Genomic DNA, 7,141 nt, shown 5'->3' with positions numbered 1-7,141 from the left:
GCCACCATGGCAAGTAAAATAAAAGCATTTTATTGCTGGAAATTTAAAATCATTTCATCCTGAAATCCGAGACAGACAGAAATACAACAGTTCAGTGCAAAAATTGCAGCTGTTAAAATACTTTTGAAATCAAAGGCTTCAATGAGTAACCGGAGGAGGCATCTGCAGGTATGCAACCTAGCCTTTCTGTATTTTATAAAAGCAAATGGTTTTTGCCCTTATCGTAAGTGTACAGAAATAAAAACAGACCCTTTTATTTCCAATGATATATTATGACTCACAAAGTTATCGATTTGTGAAATTCAGGGCACCAACAGACTCCTCTGGCTAAAGCGAAAGTTAGACAATGAAAGTAAATCCATACGATGATGAGAATGTACGATTTCTCCTTCATACCGTTTTTCTGAGGTCGACAACAAACTTTTTGGTGCGTTAATGCCACCTCTTGCTCTGGTCGATTACGTCGCCAACCAATCATTGTGCTAACACAAGAAACTTGCTCGATGGAAAGATGACCGAGGAAGAGGTGGTCGTTTTTACCAAAACTAATATTGGATTTTTTTTTTTAATGCGTGTGCTTGTAAAACGATATATATTGCAGAAAGAAAATTTTGGGCTCCTCACAAAGTAATAACTTACTCCACCCTGTTTAGAGTATCATGCTACCGGTTTTGGGAAACACTCGTCACTACATCATTCTGTTCCCAAATGATAAATCGTACTGATCTCGATTCGACCCCCTAGACCAGGGGTCACTAATCCTGGTCCAGGAGGGCCGATGTTCCTGCAGGGTTTAGCTCGATCTTGCCTCAACACACCTGGCTGGATGTTTCAAGTATACCAAGTAAAACCTTGATTGGCTTGTTCAGGTGTGTTTGATTAGGGTTGGAGATAAAATCTGCCGGACACCGGCCCTCCAGGAACAAGTTTGGTGATCACTGCCCTAGACGTTCTTAATCCAGCATTTCTACGATTCTGTCAATCATATTTTCAAGTTCAGGAGAGAAGCAATGGTGGCCGCACAAGTCTTTACATTGTTTTACGTTGCGACTGCAAAATCCAACGTGACGTGAGCTGACCGTCAGCTGTTACCACAGAGAGTCTACTTTAGTGAACAGAACCTGCACAGGCTGTGAATAACAGTTAATAAAGTTGTAAAAGAAAATTCAGTTTGCGGCACAGAGGAATCTTTTGGGAGCCGTGCAGGAGGTGAACCGCTCTTAGCAGTGAAAATGAAACCGAATGCGCACACAGTCTTGCCAGATGTAGCTGACTGATTCCAGCCCGAAAAGTATTAAAAAACCCCAGCCGAAATGCAAAAATACCCACATTTTTTCTGTAATCACGAAATTCATGTCAGTGACAGATTTTAAGCAGAAAATGACAGACTGTAAGAAAATGTCTCAAACACAATAATTCGACATCAGAATTATCATCAGCATTAATGACCAGGACAAATCTAAAGTCTGTTCAAGTCCACCATTCCAAGTCTATGCAAGTTTGCATTTTAACCAACAGTACAGCTACACAAAGACTATTGCTGTTTTACCACATATTTGAGAATAACAATAATAATAGCCCATGCACTCATCACCTTTACTTTATATCTACAGAATCGTGACAAAATCGTGATCTTTATTTTGAGCAAAAAAAACAAAAAACAAACGTGATTCTCATTTTAGCCAGAATCGTACAGCTTTATGGAATATATAAACTGATAGATCAATACACTGCTATAATGTCACATCAATAATGCTGGAATTGCTCTACTCTGTAACAATAGTAGGCGAGCTTTGGGGTCATACTCTACTACCTGATTACCAGACCTGTCTGTTCCTTAGTTACAAGCCTTATCTATCCAAGCAGTGCTGTTGGTCAGTGCAGGAACTAAATGATCAAGATCCTCTGTAGACAACAATACAACGTGCAGTGCCAAGTTGTGGAAAAAGTCTTTGAATTGGCCTTATTCTTTAACTTGGAGTGGGCGCAGCCATCGGAGCATTACTGTCACAGGACGTCCGGTTTCATTCACTTCCGGTTATTTTTTTTTACGTTCCAAACAGCCTGTTATGCCGCTTGATTTTGCAAACTGATATTTCTATTATTGTGTTATTAAATGTATTATGTATAAATGTTTGTATTATTATACCCAGTAATTTCTCCCATAGGCAACTGAATTGGAAGCTCTAAAACAAGCACATCTCCGCAATGCAGAATTAGATCAACTGTCTTTCATCTGAGCCCAAAATTAGAAAAAAGCAGATGTACTTTATTTTTAATGAATTTCAAGGAATCATTAACAGCACTTTCCTTTGTTTGCATCAATTTTCTAAGTATTCATTCAGATAAAAAGACATAGTTTGACTGAAAAATCATGCAGTGGCACTGTAGCCTCCCAAGAAACAAAGAATGCTCCCAAGACATTCCTGGAAGGTTCTATATTGGTTCCCCTCCAAAAATATAACCAAAAGGAAACCATATAGGAACATAAGGTGTTTGCTGGGATAATGTTGCACCACTAAAGTGTGAGTTACGCAAGTGTCCTCACGTCCTATAACATAGGATTGATGTTATTCTATAACATGTTACATGTTAATATATTGTAATGTTATTTTATAATGTCATTTTATTGATTAAGGTGAATTCTTTCAGAATTTCAATGAACTAGAAACTTTTTCGATTATTAAAATAAGTTTTAATCATTAAAATGATAAATCAAAAACAACTTAGCAAAAATAATGTCCTTATAATACCACATTTGCATTGCAGGTCTTAGTGACCAACAGGGTATATGCAGACCTTGTGCTTCTTCCCATACTGATAAGCTTCTGGTGAACGGTTAACGTGATTTTTTCCCCATTTTATACGGCTCCTTTCACAGCATTGATGTTGTAATATAATTAAAATAGAATCAGTCAAATAGACTTAGGCATTCATTTAGTTGCTCAAGCCTAAAATGAGATGAAAAGCCGTTTACTCGCACTCGTCCGTCAGGACAGGCAGGCTAGCGCAGAAGCTCCATTGAATATACTGGGGTAAAATAAATGCTCCTATTTTAAAGACATGACGGGGGAAATATAATTTAATGCAGTGCTTCTTGTACATTCCGACACCCACTGTATATCAGATATCACACTGATTTTTAAAGAGAGCAGATCTTAAACGCACCAATTTTATAATGATATACAGTTCACTGAAAGCGCTTGACCCAGGTAACTGACAAACTAACAGTCCTTCCACATACTTCTGCATATACCCTATTGCACCCTGTTGAGTATATTTTTTTCAGTTATAGTCCTGAGAAACATTTGATATTCCCATGTTTATGTGCATTTCCCTATGGGTGTGTATTGCTTTGGAGCAAGTTGAAATACAGATTGCATTATGTCAATATTAGTCTTTCATCTGCTCACCTGACGATGCTGTAGAAGTGGTTGATGCTTATTGAACAGATCCCTTATTGACCAGGTTTCTGACCTCCGCGATGCTCTTTTGAGGGTCTGCAGCACTTCTGAACGCAGGCCATCATCTGACGAGATTGTCCAGCAATGTGAGGAAAGCCCAGGACTGTCCGTCAAGATGTTATAACTGCTGCTGTGCTGTGTTTATGAATGAACAGGTACTCATATACTGTATGACTGCCATTATAGTCAGTCATTCCTAGCAGAAGATTACAGACACCGTGAATAAGCTGATTTGAGAGTGAATCTACTACATAATAGTACATGATGGACTGTTATGTCTAGATGAGCTGTTTTTTATGCATGTGTTGTGATTGTTTGGTAGAGTGTGGATGATTTGCTTCACAATCGTTTTAATTTGACCGATGACAAACATAAATGTGGGCTGAGGCCTGTTGCACAAAAACCAGTTAAACAAACTCTGGGCTGCAGAGTACGCTTCAGGTTGACAAACCTGAAGAAATGCAAACTGAAGTTCAGGTTAAGTTGTTTTAGCCAATCACACGGCACAGATAAGTGTCGGTTTTGATGAGTCAGTACAATGGACTTCTCTGTTAAGCTTAAGACATATCATTCATTCATTTTCTTGTTGGCTTAGTCCCTTTATTAATCCGGGGTCGCCACAGCGGAATGAACCGCCAACTTATCCAGCAAGTTTTTTCGCAGCGGATGCCCTTCCAGCCGCAACCCATCTCTGGGAAAGATTAAGACATATACTGAATTTAAACACAACGCTGAAATAAATACTCTGTTGTAGTGAAAGTTTGAGTTGGCAAGTTAAAGAAAACATATATTAACATTTTCTTTAACTTGCCTCCTCAAACTTTCTCTGAATCAACAGTGTCTATTCAGATAATAGTGGGTGGGGTCACACTCAAAATACAGCCATTTAAAAAGCCAGCCTGATCTCACTATTAAACCCCACCCCTAATCCTAATCATCATTGGTGGATACGAAATCGTACTAAAATGAACAAATAAGATCATATTTTTTATACAAATTAGCTATTTGATAAAACGTTACCTACTGGCGCAGTAGGTAGTGCTGTTGCCTCACAGCAAGAAGGTCGCTAGTTCGCACCTCGGCTGGGTGAGTTGGCGTTTCTGTGTGGAGTTTGCATGTTCTCCCTGCATTTGCATGGGGTTCCTCCGAGTGCTCCGGTTTACCCCACAGTCCAAAGTTAAATTGTCCATAGTGTATGAGTGTGTATGGATGTTTCCCAGAGATGGGTTGCAGCTAGAAGGGCATCCGCTGTGTTAAACATGTGCTAAATAAGTTGGTGGTTCCTTCCGCTGTGGTGAACCGAGATTAATAAAGGGACTAAGCCGAAAAGAAAATGAATAAAATTGGTGTGAGATAGCGTTGATAAAGCTTATATATTGAAGCTAATTTATTTGCTAATATTTTAATTGATTGCTATTTAAAGGCATTCGTGGCCAGTGGAATCATACGGAAATGTATGACTTTTAAAAGGAGGCGTGGCACCAAACACCCCCCAAACCTAATCGTCATTGCTGGATGAGAAAATAGTGCTAAAATGTCTGAATAAGATCATATTTTTATACGAATTAGCTATTAAGTAAAAAGTTACAAATTGGCTTGAGATAGCGTTGAAAAAGCAAATATATTGAAGCTAATTAATATGTTCTTATTTTAATTTAATGCTATTTAAAGGCATTAGTGGCTAATTTGTATGAATTCATACGAGTCTAGTTGTACAGAAATGGCACTCTGAAAGTCATTGATGGATGAGAAAGTAGTACTAAAAATCAGATCGTACAAATTCATATGAATAAGCCCCTACCTAAATCAAAAAGTTACGAATTGGTGTGGGACATCGTTTAAAAAGCTTATAAAGTGAAGCTAAATTGTATGTTAATGTTTCAATTTAAATGCAATTTTAAAGGCATTAATAATATTAATTGAAAATATGAAAGTGTTTAATATATGATATGATTCATTATAATTTACACAACATAAACAAAGGGTGACGCGGTGGCGCAGTAGGTAGTGCTGTCAACTTACAGCAAGAAGGTCGCTGGTTAAAGCCTTGGCTGGGTCAGTTGGCGTTTCTGTGTGGAGTTTGCATGTTCTCACGGCGTTCGCGTGGGTTTTCTCCGGGTGCTCTGGTTTCCCCCACAGTCCAAAGACATGCGGTACAGGTGAATAGGGTAGCCTAAAGTGTCCGTAGTGTATGAGTGTGAGTGATTGTGTAAGGATGTTTCCCAGAGAGGAATTGCAGCTGGAAGGGCATCCGCTGTGTAAAACGTGCTGGATAAGTTAGCAGTTAATTCTGCTGTGGCGACCCCGGATTAATAAAGGGACTAAGCTGAAAATAAAATAAATGAATGAATAAATAAACAACATAAACAAATTATTAGCAACAATAAACTATTTTGACTATTTTAAGTAAAAAATGTCATACATGTGACTTTACTCACAGCTGATTGGTTGAGTTTGGGTCTGCAATCTCCAGAATAAAAACAGCTCTGGAGCAGGTTAGCCATGCTCAGGGCCAGACGGAATCTGCAAACGTTTTTTGTTATTTCTGCGCAGAATTTTGGTAAAAATCTGCGGATTTCTGCGGAATTATTTTGGGAGTATCCAGCGGAGTATCATAACTAAAACTTTAATATATTAAATAAAAAGTAATAAATTACTGATTAAAAACGGAATTAATTTAGATTTACACATTTACTCAAGTAAATAAACAGAATTAATGAAAAGCTAAAAATATGCAGAAATCTGCGGAATTCTGCTGAATTCTGTGCGCGCAGATTCCGTGTGAGCCTAGCCATGCTGCAAGAGTATCATCATGACGAAACCTGATGAAAACCAACCTGCCTTTTCCAGCCAGAAAACACATTTGCTCAAACTTAACATGAACTTATAAGGGTAAAAAACAAATCTGACTTTGTGCAACAGACCTCTGGAATGAACAGTTTTAGACACACAAGCACAGAAAGCACATTATTTTTCATCCAGAACACTTAGACTGGAAATGTACCTCATCCATGAGTGTCATCATGGTGAGAATCTAAAAACAACACAAGCCCTGCCAAAGTATCATCACAACAGAGAGGAAAAACTGTTCATTTGCAGCTGCAAGATACCAGCATTCAAAGAGCATATTATGTAAACATTAAGATTAAAGTACGTTCCGTGCAAAAGTTTATGCACCCTCCATTTACCAAGGCCTTTATGGACATATGCAGAAAGCCCCCTCTAAAACAGAGTGAAATTACTTTATATAAGAACACAGATATAAAAAACATACAGTACACACTTACTGAAATGCTTCAGGACAACAAGAACAAAACAGTCACAACAAAAGATTTGGGGCTTTGGAACACACAAACACACACACACACACACACACACACACACACACACACACACACACACACACACACACACACACACACACACACACACACACACACACACACGCGCACACACGCACAAACACACACACACACACACACACACACACACACACACACGCACACACACACACACACACACATAAACATGATGAATGTGGACGGACATGACGGGGTCAAACAGTTATTTGGCATTGAAAGCTACATTTCCTGCATGAACAATCTCTTCTGATAGAAAACATTTGTATGCACTTACATGTATAAAATCTATATTTACTAGTTTACATTTAGTTTTTA

The 7,141-nt window shown here is 38.4% G+C and overlaps 1 long non-coding RNA gene across 1 annotated transcript in view; it reads left to right on the top strand.

The window, feature by feature from the left end:
- LOC147847018 (uncharacterized) overlaps positions 1-7,141 on the top strand; it is a 919,394-nt gene that overhangs the window by 638,295 nt on the left and 273,958 nt on the right. The window lies entirely within an intron of this gene.

The sequence above is a fragment of the Danio rerio genome, chromosome 1 (genome assembly GCF_052040795.2).
Source record: "Danio rerio strain M-AB ecotype USA chromosome 1, GRCz13ab, whole genome shotgun sequence".
In the NCBI taxonomy this organism is placed as follows: Eukaryota; Metazoa; Chordata; class Actinopteri; order Cypriniformes; family Danionidae; genus Danio; species Danio rerio.
This window is presented reverse-complemented; position numbering and strand designations above follow the sequence as displayed.